Below are 20,422 nucleotides of genomic sequence, written 5' to 3' on the forward strand. Positions count from 1 at the left end.
TAATGAGCATGAAAGGATGCTAAGATATTAAAATCCCCTTGAGATTCAGTTTCTTCAGCTATAAATTGGGTGTGTATTTAATATTCTATATAGGAGCTCTGGTGGTGTAGTGCCTAAGGCACTTGACTGCTAACCAGAAGGCTGGTGGTTCAAACCCACTAGCCACTCCTCAAAAGGAAGGTTGGGCAATCTACTTCTGTAGTGATACTGACTCAGAAACCCATGGAGGAGTCACTATAGGACGCATCCAACTCGACAGCAATGCATTTGCTTTTGTTTTCTTTTTTATACTCTATATTGTTCTCTCATAGTGACGATCTCATTAAAGATGTTCAGTGAATATTTATTCATTCAATAATTAACGACTGAATAAATGACAATCATAGCAAAGCCTGTATGAGATTATCCACATGTACACAGAGAGAGAAAGGGGTGGGGGAGAGAGAGAAAGAGGAAGAAATGAAAGATACTATTCCGATGTAGCACACATGAATATTCAAGAGTTTCATACACTGGAAAAATAAATTTTAAAAATTCACTATTTCCTTCTTCTCTGTTATTCACTTTCTCAAACCAGAGAAGGTGTTATAAAATTCACATGTTTTTCATGTAATACTCATAGGGTTTAATGCCCCTGGGTATGAGTGAAGAAGACATTTAGGACCAAGGATTCCATATTATCAGAGAAATTGGAAGATACAACCCTGGAAATGCTTTCCCGCTTTATGATGGTGTGGTAGTTAAGGCTGTATGTCATTTTGTCTAGGCTGTAGCTTTGAGTGCTTGGCAGCTGGATGCAGTTATTCCTCATGATGAGTTTGGAATCAATCCCATGGTGGAATCTGCTGTGAGCAGCTAATTAGTTGCTTTGAAGTGTGGCCTGCTTCCAGTATATATGGGGAATGTTTGAGAATGGTAGCTAGGTTTTTGGCCATGAGTCTTTATCTGGTAGCCACCCATGTTGCCCACCAGTTTTGGGATTGTTCCTGGACTTGAACTAGTGGTCTGCTGTGTTGTCAGCTGATCTTGGGACTGTGTCTTCTTACCTGCTGACTGTGGGTTCATCAGCTTCAGTAGCCAGTAGCTACCTGTGTTAGGAGACTCTGCTAGCTCCAATGGGCTTAGAATAAGAGGCAGAGGTAAAGCCCAAGATCAAGGGGACTTCACTCAGTCCCTAGAGCCTGCACTCTGAAATTGGACTTCTAGCTTCCTAACTGTAAGAGAATAAATTCATGTTTATTGAGCCATCTATTCGTGGTATTTCTGTTACAGCAACACTAGAGAACCAAGACAGATGACATGGGTAAATGAAAGCAATCCAAAAATAACAAGTCTGTAGTTTTACTTAGAAATTAGGTTGGTGCCGAACACTCACTCAGGTCTAAGATATAGGATTGTAACTCAAATATCTCCTGAATTCCAGCTAATAAATACAGTTAAGTCAATCTATATGCAATCTTTAAGCTCTTAGATGGACTAAGAAACATTAAATGTGTAAACTTGAATTATGTCTACTTGTTTTTCACATACTATTCAATGCCCTCCCATTTCTTGTCTTGTAGAATTTGATTCATCTTTTGAAATTCAAATAAAATGTTTCCTTCCTTATGAAAATTACCCTTATCCCCCATGAAAGTTAGGGCTTTGTCCTTTCTGCTCCCACAATACTTTTTTCTTATAGTACTCAACACACTATATTTTGGTTAGGTGTGATTATTTGCTTCACATAAGCTCCTCAAGTGTAAAGATTGGATTTTATCTAGTATCTCACTGATGGTAAGTGCTCAATAATGTTTTTGAATGAATAAAAAATAAAGGAAAGGTAAATGACACACTGACCAAATCCAAGTCCAGTGGGGAAAACAGAAATAAATGAACATAAAATATTGTCAGAGGGAAGGAGACAGAAATATAGGGAGCCCAGAGGATGGGCCTCTGACTCAGACTATTGCAGAAGAGACAAATGTTCAGGACAAATGTCCTGAAGAACAGGTAAGAATCAACCAGGAGGGAAAGGTGAAGAGGTGGGAGTATTCAATGTGGAGGAAACAGAGTGTTGGAACCCTCTTGGAGAGTCTATCTTAATAAAATGTAGTCACATGGCCTTGCTTGCAGATTCCCAGTGTGAGAACAGGCCCAAATATTTGTTTCTTCCAGATGAAGTGGTGAGTCTAGCAGTCCTACTGATGTACCAGAGGAGATGTGGTGGTTAAGTTTGTGTGTCAACTTGACTGGGCCTGGTTGAGTGGCTGGGGAGCTGAATGTAGTTATTCCCCATGGGGAGATTGGTAATTAACTCCATGGTGGAATCTATTGGAGCAGCTGAATAACTGCTTTGGTTATGTGGTCTGTTTCCTGTATATAAGAAACAGCTTTGGGAATGGTCTTATGGCACACTTGAACCCTGCATGTAGCCATGTCATTGTCCAGCAACCTGCCATGCTCTGCTGATCCTAGGACTTTCAGTGGACTTGAATCAATGGTCTGCCTTGTTGTTTGATAACATCGGAACTATGCCATTTTATTTGTCGACTTGTTAGTCTCAGCAGCCAGTAGCTGCCTGAGTGAAGAGATGCCTCTAGCTTCAGTGGGCCGAGAGCAAGAGGCAAAGCTGACGCCCATGGTCGAGGGGCTTTCACCCAGACCCTAGAGCCTGGCACTTGGAACTCAGACTTCTAGCCTCTCAAACTGTAAGAGAATAAACTCCTGTTTGTTAAGGCCACCTCATTTGTGTTATATTCTTGTCAGAGAGGCACTAGGGAACAAAACAGGGGGAAAGGAAGGGAGAAGAGAGTATGAGAGATAGCTGGAGAAGGAGTAAATCCATGTCCAAATAGAAAAGATAGTGTATTTCTGTGTGACTTGGAGAAAGAGAAGAAAATGCAATAGGACTACAAATTGAGTCACACTACACTTAGATATACAATGAAAATTGGCTTATTTACTTTCTATTAGATGTCTGATCTGCATCACAATCTCCCCACCCCCTGTTTGGCATGAGTCTTAATCCAGTGGCCTGCCATGTTGCTCACCAATTTGGGGTTGCTCCATTCTGGGACTGGAACCAGTGGTCTGCTGGGGAAGAGAAAGCCTAATCTTTCAACTTGCCATTTCTTGCATCACAGGCTCTTCCAGTTTGAATAGTATATTTTGAATGACTCAGTCTCTTTTTGGGTAAATGTTCTGAATTTCCATTTTTATTTCCTCATCTCTCCTCCTGCCTCCTACTCTTGCTCCTTTCAAAACGTAACCTCATGACGGCAGGAAAGACAAATGCTTGGAACCTACACAGCATTATTTCAATTCTTATGATCTCCTCTGGACTCTGCCATGGAATAGCTAGTCAGACTCCCTGAATTGGTGATCATTCAGGTGCAACTGGTTTCAGTTGGCCTTTCTGAGTAACACATAAGCAACCATGACTGGAACCCAGGCTCCATTTACATGACATTTTACATGTGACAACCACTTCATGTAGACCCTAAGCCTCGGTCAAACAGCAGTCTTGTAGCCAAAAGGGAGGGCGGATCTCCTTTGGCACCTTAGCATCTGGTCACATAGTTGAATACCATGCATGGCCTTGGGAGCAAGGAAAGATACTTTAAGATCATCTTTCTGGTCCCTTATCCTTAGACTGTGTGAGAACAAGCCCAGTGTGAGAACAAGATGATCCTTAGTGACCATCTTGAGAGAGGGAAATAAAGATATAACAGTATGATCTTAACCAAACCTCTTTTCTTTCCCATAATCCATCAGAGCAGAAGAGGTGACTGATCCACTTTTTCCTTCCTAGCATAGACATCCCTTCATCATATCCTCCTTCTTGTATGACTAAGTGTCATGACTTAATCTCAGTAGGGAAAGAGTATCATATCTATATTGTTGGAGAAACTGTAACTTGGGAAGGAACTCTAAAATCTGTGCTGGCCAGGCCCAGCTCTTAATAAAGGAGTACTGTACAATGGCTTAATATTTCCCACATACTTTTTCCAATTACAAAACATAGCCACGGTAAACTTAACACAGAGGAGAAATCTGGAATGGTAGAATGGGGCCATCAGTGAACCTATGCTCTCATAAAAACAGAAAATGCTGGTAAAACACCTACAAGCAACACTTACAGAACTCTGGAAATCAATCAGGGTTTCAAAATGTACTGAAATTGGCAATCCAAGAGAAACTACTCAAACTTCTATGTCATTTAAGTTGAGGCTACTTCCATCCTACTTCCCTTTCCCACTCAGTTAGTGGTGTGGTAGCTGTGAATGGCCAGCAATCTTGTAGCCAAAGGGGAGGGCTGACCTCTTTTTGAAACTCTATTAAAAGCTCCAGGAGCTCTGGTGGCATAGTGCTTAAGGCAATTCACTGCTAATCAGAAGTTTGGCGGTTCAAACCCACCAGCCACTCCTCAGAAGGAAGATTGGGCAATATACTTCCATAGTGATACTGCCTTGGAAACCTAAGGAGGGGTTGCTATGAGTTGGATCTGACTGGACAACAGTGAGTTTGAGTTTATTAATAGCTCCAGCCACAGAACACAGTCAATATCTTGTCCAAATTAGCAGATACCAGGGAAATTTTCACTCCCAAGTATTGGGATATTTGATTTGATTTAGAGCTCAGCTCAGCAAAATAAAATTTAAAAAAAGTCCCATCTCCAGGATATTACCTAAAACAGCAGTAATTTGCTGGCAACATCATAGGTGCTGTGCAAACACTGTGATTTCAGAAGAGAAAACAAGACCATCATCAAATATTTAAAAGATATAAAATATTTGAAGAACCAGGCAAACAGGGAATTTTCAAATCCTACATATTTCTGGGGATCTAGGAATCAGTGTGTATGTAAGGCTGGACCTGGGAAATGAAAAGTCACTTTAATTCATTTCTGGCTGACATTGAGGTTGAGTAAAAGCATCCAAAATTAACTCCCGACATGAGATGGTGGCTATGCTAAAGTCTGAGGCTAAAACTCCATTTTGAATCAAAAGTAATCACTACATCATGAATGTAGCCTGCCATTCCTGTAATATTCCACTGTACTCTAAGAATATTACGTGGTAAACAATTTCAGAGAATGGGGTAATTTTGCTTTCTTAAGGATTTTGCTTGCTACTTAAGAAGCCAGGTCCAAAACAATTCTAAGAACAGATGTTTACTCAAAATAAATTTTAGAATTACATCTGCCCTGCTGGCAGTCATGCAAGGAGGTTCTCATGATTGTTTCAAGGCCAAAGGTACCCAATTTAATTATTACTTTGTAACTTGAAAAAGAATAACAATTTTAGAAATGTGTGTAATCTCCTACCAATCAAATATACTCTCATTCAATTTTGAAACAATTATTTAAATGTCAACCAATCACTGAATTTTTACTGGTGTTCCTTGCATTTTCTTATAAAACTCCCTGAACTGTCTCCTCGTGGATTACTTAGTTCAGGATTCTCTGTACCTGGTGATTCCTTATTTTTCAAATTGCCTTCCCTCTCAATAAAAGCTCTTTACTTTTAATTTCAGTCAGACTCTACTGTTTTGCTCTATGACATTTCTTGGTGTCATAAGTGGGATCTGAAGGTGAGCTGCTGGAATGAATGCTGGGAGGCTCAGAAATTTGGGCTCCAGAAACAGCAGGAGCCTCTTGGCTTATCACTTCCTAGTACCTCCTCAAGAGTCATCTCAGGTGAGCCCCATCTCAGATTCAAATTCTGTTCTCTTTGCATGGAGTTCTCCAAGTTTATTGAGGATTACTTTCTCTTTTATTTTTGTTTGGACTTGTTTTATCTTTGGTTTTCCTAGGCTTGGCACAAAGATTTGGAGTTGGAAAATCAAAGGGGAATAACATACTCCTCATTTCTCAAGCTGAGAGAACTGAAGAAAAAATTCTAGCTTCACATTGCAATATTGAAGGATTCTATGGGTATAATATTGAAGATTCAGGAAACATCAAAGTAAAATGGAAGGAATACACAAAGTCACTGTACTAAAACAGAATTTGTTGATGTTCAACCAGTGCAAAAGGTAACATATGATCAAGAACCATTGGCACTGAAGAAAGAAATCTGAGCTGTACTGAAAGTATTAGCAAAAAACAAAGCTCCAGGAATTGACAGAATATCCCTGGAGGTGCTCACTTGTTTATGCCATGAAATTTGGAAGACAGCTAGCTGGCCAACCAACTGGAAGAGATCCATACTTGTGCCCACTCCAAAGAAAGGTGATCCAACAGAATGTGGAAGGCATTGAACAATATAATTGATATCACACACAAGTAAAATGTGGCTGAAAATAATTCAAAAATGGTTGTAGCAGCGCATTGAAAAGAAACTACCAGAAATTCAAGCCAAATTCAGAAAAAGGAATGGAAGAAAGGATCTCATTACTGATGTCAGTTAGATCTTGGCTGAAAGCAAAAGAATACCAGAAAGATTTTTACCTGTGTTTTATCAATTATGCAAAGACATTTGACTGTATGGATCATAACAAATTATGGATAACATTGTGAACAATGGGAATTCCAGAACACTTAATTGTGCTCATGAGGAAGCTGTACCTAGACCAAGAGGCGGTCAGTCATTCAAACAGAACAAGGGGATACTGTGTGATTTAAAACTGGGAAAGGGATGTATCAGGCTTGTATCTTTTAACCATACTCATTCAATCTGTATGTTGAGCAAATAATCTGAGAAGCTGGACTGTATGAAGAAAAATGTGGCATCAGTATTGGAGAAAGATTCATAAACAACCTGAGATACGCAGATGACACAACCTTGCTTGCTGAAAGTGAGGAAGACTTGAAGCCCTTACTGATGAAGATCAAAGACTACAGACTTCAGTATGGATTACATCTCAACATAAACAAAAAATCTTCACAATTGGACCAATAAGCAACACCATGGTAAATGAAGACTGAGGTTGTCAAGGATTTCATTTTACTTGTATCTGCAATCAACACCCATGGAAGTAGTATTGAAGAAATCAAATGATGTATTGCACTAGGCAAATCTGCTGCAAAAGACCTTTTTGAAGTGGTGAAGAGCAAAGATGTCTCTTTGAAGACTAAGGTGTGGCTGAGCCAAGCCATGATGTTTTCAATAGTCTTATATGCATGCAAAAGCTGGAAAATTAATAAGGAAGACTGAAGAAGAGTTGATGTGTTTTAGTTGTGGTGTTGGTGAATAATACTAGAAGTACTGTGGACAGCCAGAAGAACTAACAAATCTGTTCTGGAAGAAGTGCAGTTGCAATGCTCCTTGGAAGCCATAATGGCCAGACTTTGTCTCACCTACTTTGGTCATGTTGTCAGAAGGGACCATTCCCTGCAGAAAGATAACATGCTTGGAAGACTGAGTGGTGGGTCAGCTAAAAAGGGGAAGGCCCTCAATGAGATAGATTGACACAGTGGCTGCAACAATGGGCTCAGGTATGGCAAGGATTGTGAGCTTGGTGCAGGACTGAGCAGTGTTTTGTTCTATTGTGCATAGGGTCACTATGAGTCGGAGCTTACCTGACAGTGCCTAACAACAACAACAGCAACAACAAAGATGCGTCTCACCCAAGCCATGGTATTTTCAATTGCCTTATATGCATGTGAGAGCTGGAAAATGAATAAGGAAGAGCATAGAAGAATTGATGCATTTGAATTATGGTGTTGATGAAGGATATTGAATGCACTGTGGACTGCTAGAAGAATGAACATATCTTCCTTGGAGGAAGTAAAGCTGGAATGCTCTTTAGAAGCGAGAATGTCCAGACTTCATCTCTCATACTTTGGTCATATTGTCAGAAGGGATCAGTCCCTGGAGGAAGATAACATGCTCAGTGAAGTAGAGTGTCAGTGAAAAAGAGGAGACCCTTAATGAGATGGACTGATACAGTGGCTGTGTTCTGGTTACCTAGTGCTGCTCTGACAAGAATATACCAAAAATGGATGGCCTTAACCAACAGGAGTTTATTCTTACAATTTGGAGGCTTTACGTCCATGTTCAAAGTGCCAAGCTCTAGGGGCTGGGTGAAAGTCCCTCAACCCTGGGGTCCAACTCTGCCTCCTGCTCTCGGCCCACTGGAGCTAGAGGCATTTCTTCACTCAGACAGCTGCTGGCTGCTGAGGCTGAGAAGCCCCAATGTTGACAAGTAAAAAGGCACAGTCCCAATGTTACCAAACCACATGGCAGGCCACTAATTTAACCCCATTGTAAGTCCCAAGGTTGGCAGAGCATAGCAGGCTTCTGATCAACAACTTGGCTACATGCAGGGTCCAAGTGTGCCATAGGCTAGAGACCATTCCCAAGGCTTCTCCTTATATACAGGAATCAGACCACATCCCAAAGGCAGCTACTCAGCTGCTTGTGGTAGATCCCACCATGGAGTTGATTGTCAGTCTCATCATGGGGAATAAATACCACCAGCTGCCCAGCCACTCAACCAGGCCCAGCCAAGCTGACACACAAATATAACTACCATAGGCTGCGATGATGAATTCAAGCATGGCAACAATTGTGATGATGGTGTAGGACCCGGCAGTGTCAAGTTCTATTTTACATTGAATTATTATGAGTTGAAACTGACTTGATGGCACCTAACAACAACAACAACAGGATTGGTGCATGATTTTGTCTAGATGGAGATTATTCTACTTCTCAAACCTGGGTAGCTATGGAGGTATTTGTACGTTCAAAGAGCTCTGGTTAGTATAAGCCAAAAAAATTCAGGCTTACTTGACCAGTAAAAGTCATTAGGGAGGTCACTGGTGTCCATCACAGGCTTTAAAGACTCCTGTGACAGGATAAGGTGGTCACAAGACCAGCCAGAGCACTAGGCTGCCTGTCATCCAGAAGAAAACTCTTGTGCTATGAAGAATAACACTGGTCTAAGCAAAACACTCTCCAAATTCTGTGGCTTTCCTCTCTCATTTTTTTCTAACTTAGAGAAAACTCAAAGTAATGCTCTGCAAGGATTTTGCTTTTGAGGTAATTGAGAATATTGCTCTGCTTTTATTTTCAGTGCACGTTTGGGTAGGAATCACTAAATCTTGCAAGAAAATAAGTAATGCCAATTCAGAAGGGAAGGTGGTAGCTCATAGTTAGGATTACTTAACCAAAGACCATTAAAAAATTAATCAATAGCTACTTCAAAATACTTTCCAATTAGTCCCACCACTGCCATCAAGTCAACTTTGGATATATTTAAAAATAATAGACTAGGACTCCAGCTATCAGAATGAATTAGGTTCAGAATAAATGAAACCAGGTTTGAGGTGGCTGTTACAGAGTAATCCCAGAAGATTGACTCCTTGCTAAGAATTCCATTTGACTCTGGGAAATCAAAGTTTCAACCTAATTCTTAACATTCTTTATAAATAAGCCTGGATTCTCCTACTACCAGGATGCTGGCTTGGGTTTCATGTTCAAAAACACTATACGCTGAGTATAATTGAAGTAATTTTAAATCTCAGTGATTACTTTGAGAAAATGTAGCTTTGCTATTTCAGCTGGCTTTGAAAAGGTTGGTTCTAATCTAAAATGCTGTTGTGTCTGAGTTTCTGTATCAAGTTGAAGGCCATGGCTTGTGTTCTCTATGGAGCTGTTTGAAATTCTGTTTTTCTTTTCCAATAAAGACTGCTTCTCACTCTGAAAAACTTTGACATAAATCAGTCTATTTGAAAAGTGTACTGAAAAAAAATTGTTTATTGTGATTGGCATAACGAGACCTTTAAAAAAAAGAGGAATTACTCTAAATTGCTTATCTACAGGATCTTATAAAGCATGCAAAAGATAGAGTTATGAAAATATGATAATTTCAAATATGATAATTAAATTATAATATTTCTTCAAAGAATTTACTATGATTGGTTTAATGATGAATAATAACTTAAATAACTTGAATAGTCATAATATGCCCAAGAATGAATGCAAATGAATTTGTTCTAATGATTTTATGTTTATGTTAACCTTGAAAGCAAAACCATCTTGTTGTTGTTGTTATTTGCCATCGAGTCGGCCCCAACTCATAACGACCCCTCCTTGGGTTTCCGAGGCAGTATCACTACGGAAGTAGGAATGCCCAACCTTCCTTCCGAGGAGTGGCTGGTGGGTTTGAACCGCCAGCCTTCTGGTTAGCAGTCAAGTGCCTTAGCCACTATGCTACCAGAACTCCTAAAACCATCCTAAGTAACTATATATTATTGCATAAAAGGAGCTCTGGTGGCGTAGTGCCTAAGAGATTTGACTGCTAACCAGAAGGCTGGAGGTTCAAAGCCACCAGCCACTCCTTGGAAGGAAGATTGGGCAATCTACTTCCATAGCGATACCAACTCAGAAACCCAAGGAGGGTTCACTACAAGTCGAATCGACTTGATGGAAGTGACTTTGGTTTGGTTTTATATGTTTCATGAAATGTGTTTTATTTAAAGAGAATGGGTAATTTCCAAGAATTGAAGAGTTCATTTTTACTGAAGAGGATTTGTACTTACTGGGTTGATAAAAGGTTATGATAAAGAGAAGGCAAACTGCTTACCAGAAGAACAATAAAAGGGAAATAATTCAGTTATCATTTATCTTTCAAAATACCTATGCCAACTTAATCATATGTAAATAAACTGAGATGATCAATTCTTATCTTTGACCATGAGCCAATGATAGGGAGGGTGGGTCTGGATCAGGCCTCCTTGCCTTCCAGCTCTGAGGCAATGTAACTCCAGAGAAACTTTTAGGGGATCCCTTCAAACTAAGATAAGACTTTTAAGATAAAATAAGAAAAATGCTATCTTATTACAGTTGTCAGAAAATTGGGTGAAGCCCCATCATGAAAAACTAAATAAATTCTATTATAAACTATAACCCATTATCATTGAGTGCATTCTGACTCAGAGTGACCCTACAGAACAGAATACACCTGTCTCATCGGGTTTCCAAGGCTGTAATATTAATGATAGCAGACTACTACATTTTTCTCTTGTTGAGTGGCTGGTGAGTTTCAACTGCTGACATCTTGGTTAACAGCCAAGTTAGAGAACCAGCAGCACTCCTTTCTTTGAATTAGAGAGGAATTCACAATGAAATATGAAATGGCTTGGGGAAATATTTCCACCCCCAGCCAAAAACTTAAGGTTATGTCCAGGCCAATGGATTGGTTGAGTTGCGGAGAGATTTGTGATTTCTAAGACAAACTGATAAAATCTTAAAAGGCTAAAGTTAAATTGGGAAAAATATGGGAAAATGGTAAACTTTTAGAATATTAAACAAACTTTATTTCAATAGTAATTATATTGTGCTGTATATGGGCTTAAAATAATTTCCATGATCCATAGATAGCTTACTGATATTAAATTTATTAAATTAAGTTAAAAGATATCATTATAATTGAAGTTGATATACTTTTTTTATGCCACAGAGAAAGGGTATATATGTATATGTATGTATTTATGTGCATGCATATATATACGTACATCTCTCTTTCTCATTCCCGTCGAGTCAGATCTGACTCAATGACCCCTCCTTGGGTTTCTTAGGCAGTATCACTACGAAAGTAGATTACCCAATCTTTCTTCTGAATATATATATATATATATACACATACATACATACACGTACACACACATACATAAATCCACACACACATGTATATATTCATTTTTTGCCACTTAAAGTGTTGTACTATAAAAATATGCAATGAAAACAATTTTTTAAAAAGGAATCTATTTTACATATTCAAAGTTTTTATCTGTTGCAGGTAAAATTTAATGGGTCAACTTGTGAAATTTTTAAGAGCTTGAATGTCAAATAGCATATAAAGCAAATAATTGGGTTTTTCACTGTTAAGATAACAAAATTTTCCTTGATTATTAGGTTGAAAAGTTGATTTTATTCTTTGTGTAATCTTCCTTAAAGGCAAGGGATCAACAGAATAAATTCCTGAATCAAAAACAGGATATGGCTTAGGAAAAAGCTGAGATCATTATCTTTAAGAGCTTTGATTAAATAGTTCAGGTATTGTTCCTCAGTGACTTATGATAACCTCCTGACAATTATGAAAGCCACATAAGATTTTGTTTTTCTGTTTCAAAGAAAAAAATGCCAAACAAGTTTATTTTAATATGTTGTGAATTACATGAAACATGTTGTCAAATAAGAAGTGCTGAATTTTCCTTAGGTTACAATTTATATGTCAATGATGTTATGTAATAATTTTATCAGTATTTTGTTAACTTTGTTACAACTTTATTTCTTTTAAATCTAACATCATCAAAGCCAACGGTTTCTGAGGAATTCACATCATTAACCCATGGAATTTTTTTTTTCTTAAATAATTTTTCAGATGTTTTAAAAACTTGATAATCATAGTATGGTTTTGAGTATATCCTGATTATATAATTTTATGTCTCAAGATTATTGTATGTTATATCTGAAACTCTGAAAATAAGGTAAATCGTGTTTAGAAATACACTTTTTCAAAATTTTTTAAAATTACCTTTATTTGGTTCTGCATTAGTTTTTAAATTAATTCCCATCAGGACTTTCACATTTAAGAAATATTATAAGTTAATCATGGTCATGTTAAGTTTTTTAATTGCACAGAAGTTTTATTGACTTGCTGAAAATGCTTGACCAAAATATTTCAACAAAAATTGACTATGTCAGACTTATGAAGATGACTATGATGTTTCAAAGTTGGATGCCACTTGACTAAATCAAGATTTCTAAAACTCTTATGCAAAAATTAACAGACTACTGTTAATATAGAAATATATGTAATTTTAATAAATAATTACTATAATTACTATGAAGTTTTTATGAAAATATTGCTGATGTCCAATGTTCTACTATCTAGATATGTTGTTGTTTTTATGTGCTGTCAAGTCAGACCCGATTCATAGTGACTCCTCCTTGGGTTTCTGAGGTGGTATCACTATGGAAGTAGATTGCCCCACTTTCCTTCAAAACTTTGGCTGGTGGGTTTGAACCGCCAGCCTTCTGGTTAGCAGTCCAGTGCCTTAGGCACTACACTAGGAAACCATTATTTCCTTTCCCTCTTTTAATATAAGAATAGTTATTCCAGTAACTAATAACATATGTTAATTGTAGAATATTGTGTAGATCAAAAGATGTTATGGAACATGCCACAGTTCAGATTAAATGTATTCAGAATGATTGAAATGATTTGATCTATGGACTCTAGGAACTGAATTCTGGAATGACTATAATGACAGAAATAGTTCTTCAAAACCAAATGGCCCTTGACATTCTTACTACTTAATTGCACAAAAAGCTATCTATGCCATTATTAGAATTGATTGTTAACATCTATTTTTAACAATCCTTTTGCTTCCCTGGTATTATTCTTTATTTTTAGAATCTTTTCCAAAATTTCTTTTATCATAAAATGAAGAATTTGCCATACTAAACTTCACTTTGAAAGATCCCCCCCACCTCTTCTGTTTAAAAAGACTTTGATGACCAGAAGTTAAAATTCTAAAATTTTCCAGGATGATATATATCTTGGAAAAAGACCTCAGTTAAAGTACTCACTTGAACCTCGTTAAAAGGTCCTTATTTAGTTTGCCTCACTAAACTTTGAGCTGCTAAATTACAGATAATTAAAGCTTGGATTCATCTTTCTCACTTGCAAAAAAATAAGAATCCTTGGACGTCCAAGCAGCTGAGAGACTCAAACTAAACCCGACATCCAGAAGCAGACAATTGCCACAAGTAGACTACAAGATCTCAGAACAAGATCCTTATAAGTTACCACAAAATTTGGAATTTTCGAACTTTATTTTTTAATTATTGGTATTTTCATTCTGGTGTAGTGCCTAAGGCATTTGACTGCTAACCAGAAGGCTGGCAGTTCAAACTCACCAGCCTCTCCTCAGAAGGAAGATGGGGCAATCTACTTGCATAGAGATACCACCTTGTAAACCCAAGGAGAGGTCACTACGAGTCAGAATCAACTTCATGGCAGTGAATTTGGTTTGGATTTGCATGTACTGCACATTTATGGTATTATTACTTGGTAGTTTTAGTAATCTTGTATGTCAGTTCTTAAAATTGTTACACTTTGCCTAATACTTATGGTGTTTGAAGTAGCTTTATTCTACAAGTCAGATTTTATTGATTGTTAAAAGGTTATTAATCTCTGAGTTCCTATGCCCTACATGCAACATACAAATCTTAATATATCTATTTGCTTTAATATTGTAACTATTTTTCTGTTATTTCCTTTGATAGTTCTTGTATCATCTTATATGCCAATCACTAAAGAAGCCCATTCCATTATTGCCATTATATGTATGCTTTTTGCCCTTATATACTATTTTTGGACAGTTTTCCTACACTATGAAGGTTATCTTAGGGTTCCTCCTTCTCATATTCTCAATTGCCATTGAAACTTAGTATGAGAATACATTTGTCAAGTCAACTCAGTCAGTAGGTAGTATAAACTCTTCAGGAGAAGTAGAACAAAACACTAAACAAATCTACCAGAAACCTATATGACTACATTCTATCCCTCCATGCATGACTCTCCCTTTTCAGACAACTTTAGTTGGTTACCCAAAGACATAGGGTCTTGGTGTCATTATGTATGTATTTTATACACATATTATGTATGTACCTTATGTACGTACCTTATGTACTGACTTGGTGTCAGTACGTCTAACATATTTGAAAAAGCTACTAATTCTATTCCTATGGGGAAAAAATCATATACTTAGAAAAAGCATTTACTTACATGACTTTAACCTTTTACCATACTCTCAGCCTTTTCAACATGTAAGTTGAGGTCTCATATTCTGCTTCAGCTCCTTGCTATCCCAACCACGATTTCACATCTGATGATGCTGGATTGTCTCATCACAGTGTCTAGGGTCTTAAATGTCTATAGAGAGAGACTGCCATCCAATGCACATCTGATGGTGCCTGGATGTCTAATAACAGTGTCTGGGATCTTAAATATTTGTGGAGGTAGAATGCTATCCAATGAGAAAAGACTTTGCCAAAGAGAAGTTACTCCTCTGTGAGTAATTAGAAAAATCTGAAAACCAACTCAACCTGAAGACAAGCCTAACCCAGGCAATGTAGACGACTTAACATGTGATCCTGGAATCTCTAATGAGATTCATGATCAAAAGAGGGGCTTGAGTAAGAGTACCGTACATCAATTTAGGTCTTCTGACATCAGATGGTGGCTATGCTAAGCTCTGGGGCTAAAACTCTTTTTTAAATCAAAATGCATCAGGAAGGTAGCCTATCATTCCTGTAACATTCCACCATACCCTGAGAAAATTACATGGTAAACAATTTCAGAGAAAAATGTAATTTTTCTTGCTTGAGGGTTTTGCTTGTTGCTTAGGAAGCCAGGTCCAAAACCATTCTCAGTAAAGATGCTTACTCAAAATAAACTTTAGAATTATGCATGTCCTGCCAGCAATCATGCAAGAAGGGTCTCATGATTGTTTCAAGGCCAGATGTACCCAGCTTAATGATAACTGTATTTAAAAAAAAATTTAAAAAGTTTGTAATCTCCTACCATTCAATTGTACTCTCATCTAATTTTGTAACCATTACCTAAATGTCAACCAATCACTGAATTTTTACTAAAATTCTTTGTTTTTTTTTACACAAACTCTCTGAACTGTCTCTTCCTTGGATCATTTAATTCAGGATCTCCTGGACCTTGGGATGCCCAATTTTCAAATTGCCTTTACTCTCAATAAAATCTCTTTACTTTTAATTTCAATCAGACCCTCTTGTTTTGCTCTATGACGAGGTCCTGTGCAAGCAGAAAGTGAAAGCTAAGAACGTCTTGTAAGCTGCCTGAAGTTTAAAGCCGTATCTTTACACACAGATCCCTTTGGCAAAAGGTGAAAGACATATAGGCAAAGAACTTGAAGATATCTTCTGATGGATCATTGGCTGAATCGATAATGAACCCTAAAAACTCTAGGGTTGAAAATGAAAACAAGATTTTAAAAAAGAGAAAAGTTAGGAGGTAATTCAGCAGCCACACATTAAATAATTACTGCAGGAAAGTCACTAATTAAACATGTAGCAACAAGGAAAATAACAACAATGACAACAAAAATGTATTAGCAGTAACAAACATGGAGTGGCGGTACAGAATCTGATACCATAATTGTTACACTATATTATCTAAAATGTTCAGGTTTCCAGCCTGGTATTGGTACAATGACAGACACATAGACTAGTGGGATAGAACTGACACCCTAAAATAGATCCATCCACCTATGGTCAGCTGATTTTTGACAAAGGGCTGAAATCCATTAAATGCGAAAGAGACTGTCTCTTTAACAAGTGGTGCTGGCAAAACTGAATATCCATTTGCAGAAAAATGAAACAAGATCTGTACCTCTCACCATACACAAAAACTAACTCCAGATGGATCAAAGATTTAAATGTGAAACCTAAAACTATAAAGTTCCTCAAAGAAAAAATAGGGGCAAATTTAGGGGCCCTAATTTATAGCATAAATAGACTGTCAAGCACAACCCAAGATGCACAAACAGCAGAAGATAAACTAGATGTATGAGACTTTATAAAAATTAAATTTTTATGTGCTTCAAAAGACTTCTTCGAAAGAGTAAAAAGAGAACCTACAGACTAGAAAAAAATATTTGGCAAGGACATATCTGACAAGGGATTTATCTCAAAAATTTATAGAAAATTCCAATACCTCAACAACAAAAAGACAAACAGTCCAATTAAAGAGTGGGCAGAAGACTTGAACAGACACTTCACCAAAGAGGATATCCGGGAGGCCAAAAAACACATGAAGAAATGTTCACAATAATTATCTATTAGAGAGATACAAATAAAACAACAGTGAGATACTATCTTGCCCCAGCACTAATACCAAAGTTCAACAAGACAGAAAATAACAAATGCTGGCGAGGATGTGGAGAGATTGGGACTCTCATACACAGCTGGTGAGACTATAAAATGATACAACCACTGTGGAAAGCAGTATGGTGATTCCTTAAAAAGCTGGAATTAGAAATACCATTTGATCCAGCAATCTCATTACTTCCTAAAGAAGTGAGAGCCAGGATAAGAAAAGATATACATACACCCATGTTCATCACAGCATTATTTATAATAGCAACAAGATGGAAAAAACCTAGGTTCCTATCAACAGAAGAATGGATAACCAAACTATGATATATACACACAATGGAATAATACTATGCAACACTAAAGAACAATGTAGAATCTATAAAACACTACATAACATGGATGAACTTGGAGGACATTACACTGAGTGAAATCAGTCAATCACAGAAGGCCAAATATTGTATTAGTCCAGTCAAGGAAAGGTTTATATGTGGGAGGAAACTTTCTTTGTTGGTTACTAGGGGTGGAAGGGGAGGGGAAGGAACATTGCTAGATAGGTAAAGACAAGTATTGATTTGAGTGAAGGGATAGGCAATGTACCAAATGTGAGTGATCAACCTAGTAGCATAGAGAAAGAGGAAGACATAGAGAGGTACAAGGGAGGTACAGACAACAAAGATGAATTGTTTTCCATGTACAATACTGTGTTGTCAGTGATGGCAAGCATTGATTTAGCAGTGGATGGATGGGTGGACAGGCTGAGCGATCAGATATGTCTAAGCAGGGAGGAGTTTGCCCATGACCATGTACAAGGTTAACAATGTTTCTACATGTGTATTTGTATGTACTATAAGAATGTCCAGATGTATAGTAGAGCTGACAAGGGACAAAGTTGTGGTGGCTTCTTGGTCACAGCCAGCTACCCTGAGGGAGCAAGTAGTTGGACCTGTGGGCTTGGGACCACGGTCCCAGGGGATATCAAGCTCAAATGGTATAACATCCTACACAAAAACATTGTTCTACAGCCTACTTTGGTGAGTAGTGACTGGGATATTAAAAACTTGCAAGTGGCCATCTAGATGAAACAATGGGTCTATCCTGATCCAGCACAGAAGAATGAAAAAACAAAGATGCATGGAAACAATTAGTCCAAGGGACCAATAGACCATGTGCTCTTCAGCCTATTTGCCCATGAGACCATAAGAACTAGATGGTGCCTGGCTACTAGCTGGCTACTACTGTCAATCACTTGGAGGGGGATTGGTGCAGGAGATCCTGGATAGAGTGGGAAACAATGTGGAGCAAAACTCAAAATCATTAAAAAAAAAAAAGTCCAGGTTTGCTGGTCTGATAGAGCATGGTGAGACTCCTGAGACAATGGCCCCTAGCTACTCTTCAGGTCTGGAATTAAACTCACTCTTGTGGCTTCCAAACAATAGAGAGGCATATGGGGTGAACATTTACATCAAGTAGATACACTACTTGGAGCAATCAGTCATGGGAGAACAGAAGGGCAGTGTATACACAGGGAGACAGCTCAGGTGGGAGTGCATGGGAGGGAAGGATACAAAGAAGAGGTAACTATGGGAAGTAAGGAAGTAGGAAGAGAGCTGTTATATTGTGGGGAATTGCAGTCAATGCCATGAGACAAAATGTGTATGATCTGCTGTATGGAAAATGAATTTTCTCTGTAAATCTTCACCCAAAATCACAATAAAAATTTTAAAATAAATAAAATTTTAAAAAATGTTCAGTTTTCAACAAAAATTGTGAGATGTGCAAAGAAAAATTATTTATGCCACATGCACAGCAAAACAGGCAGCCAAAAGAAAATATGCTTGAAAGGACTTATGAAGGACTTAGTGGACAAAGACTTTAAACCACCTATTATAAATATGTTCAAATAACTAAAAAAGTAAAGAAAAGTATGACTGAAATGTCTTATCAATTAGAAAATATCAATAAAGAGAACAGAATGATAGAAACAGACATTATGGAGTTAAAGCACCACTCATTTGTCAGTTTATGCGACTGTGGTGGCTTACATGTTGCTGTGAGTCTGGAAGCTATGTCACTGGTATTTCAAATACCAGTAGGGTCAACCATGCTGCACAGGTTTAAGTGGAACTTCCAGACTAAGCTAGACTGAGAAGAAAGATGGGGCCATCCACTTCTGAAAAAATCGGCCACTGAAAACCTTAAAAATGGCAGTATCTGATATATTACTGGAAAACTTAATGAATAGCAGTCAAACATTGTCTCATACAGTGCTGGAAGATGAGCCCCTCAGACTGGAAGGCACTCAATATATGACTGGGGAACAGTGGGCTCCTCAAAGTAGTTGTTGTTGTTGTTATGTGCCATCGAGTAGGACCCGACTCATAGCGACCCCTCCTTGGGTTTCCGAGGCAGTATCACTACGGAAGTAGATTGCCCCATCTTCCTTCCGAGGAGTAGCTGGTGGGTTTGAACTGCCAGCCTTCTGGTTAGTAGTCAAGTACCTTAGCCACTATGCTACCAGAGCTCTTTCTGAGCCTTCATTTGTTGACAAGGCATGAATCAAAATGGGAAGAAACAGCTGCAAACATTCATTAATAATAAGAATGTGGAATGTACAACGTTTGAATCTAGAAAAATTGGAAGTTGTCAAAAATGAAATGGAATGCATAAATATCAATATCCTAGGCATTAGCGAGCTGAAATGGACTATTATTGGCCATTTTGAATCAGATATCATGTGGTCTACTATGCCAAGAATGACAAATTGAAGAGGAACGGCATCCCATTCATTGTTAAAAAGGACATTTCAATATCTTGAAGTACAATGCTGTCAATGATAGGATAATATCCACAGGCCTACAAGGAAGACCAGTTAATACCACTATAATTCAAATTTATACACCAACTAGTACAGCCAAAGAGGAAGAAATTGAAGATTTTTATCAACCTCTGAAGTCTGAAATGGACCAAAAATGAATTGATAGTTACTGGTGATTGGAATGTAAAAGTTGGAAACAAAGGAGAAGTATCGGTAGTCAGAAAATATGGCCTTGGTGATAGAAATGATGCAGGAGATCACATGATAGAATTTTGCAAGAACAATGACTTATTCATTGCAAATATCTTTATTCAACATACATGGTTACTATTCATCTGTGGAAAGAGGCTAAATATCACTAGTCAAAACAAGGCCAGGAGCTGACAGTGGAACAGATCATCAATTGCTCATATGCAAGTTCAAGTCCATGAGAGGAAAAAAAAATTGATTATATCCCACCTGAATTTAGAGATGATCTGAAGAATAGATTTGACTCACTCACTGAACACCAGTGACTGTAGACAAGATGAATTGTGGGATGAAATCAAGAATATCATAAATGAAGAAAGCAAAAGATCATTTAAAAGACAGGAAAAGAAGAAAAGACCAAAATGAATGTCAGGCAAGACTCTGAAACTTGTTCTTGAATGGGACAGTGGCTAAAGCAAATGGAAGAAATAGTAAAATAAAAGAAGATTTTAAACGGTGCCTGGAGAAGACAAAGTAAAGTATTATAATGAAATGTGCAAAGACCTAGAGT

Source organism: Orycteropus afer, unplaced genomic scaffold (assembly GCF_000298275.1).
Source record: "Orycteropus afer afer isolate SDZICR_OR568_19922 unplaced genomic scaffold, OryAfe1.0 scaffold00175, whole genome shotgun sequence".
NCBI lineage: Eukaryota > Metazoa > Chordata > Mammalia > Tubulidentata > Orycteropodidae > Orycteropus > Orycteropus afer.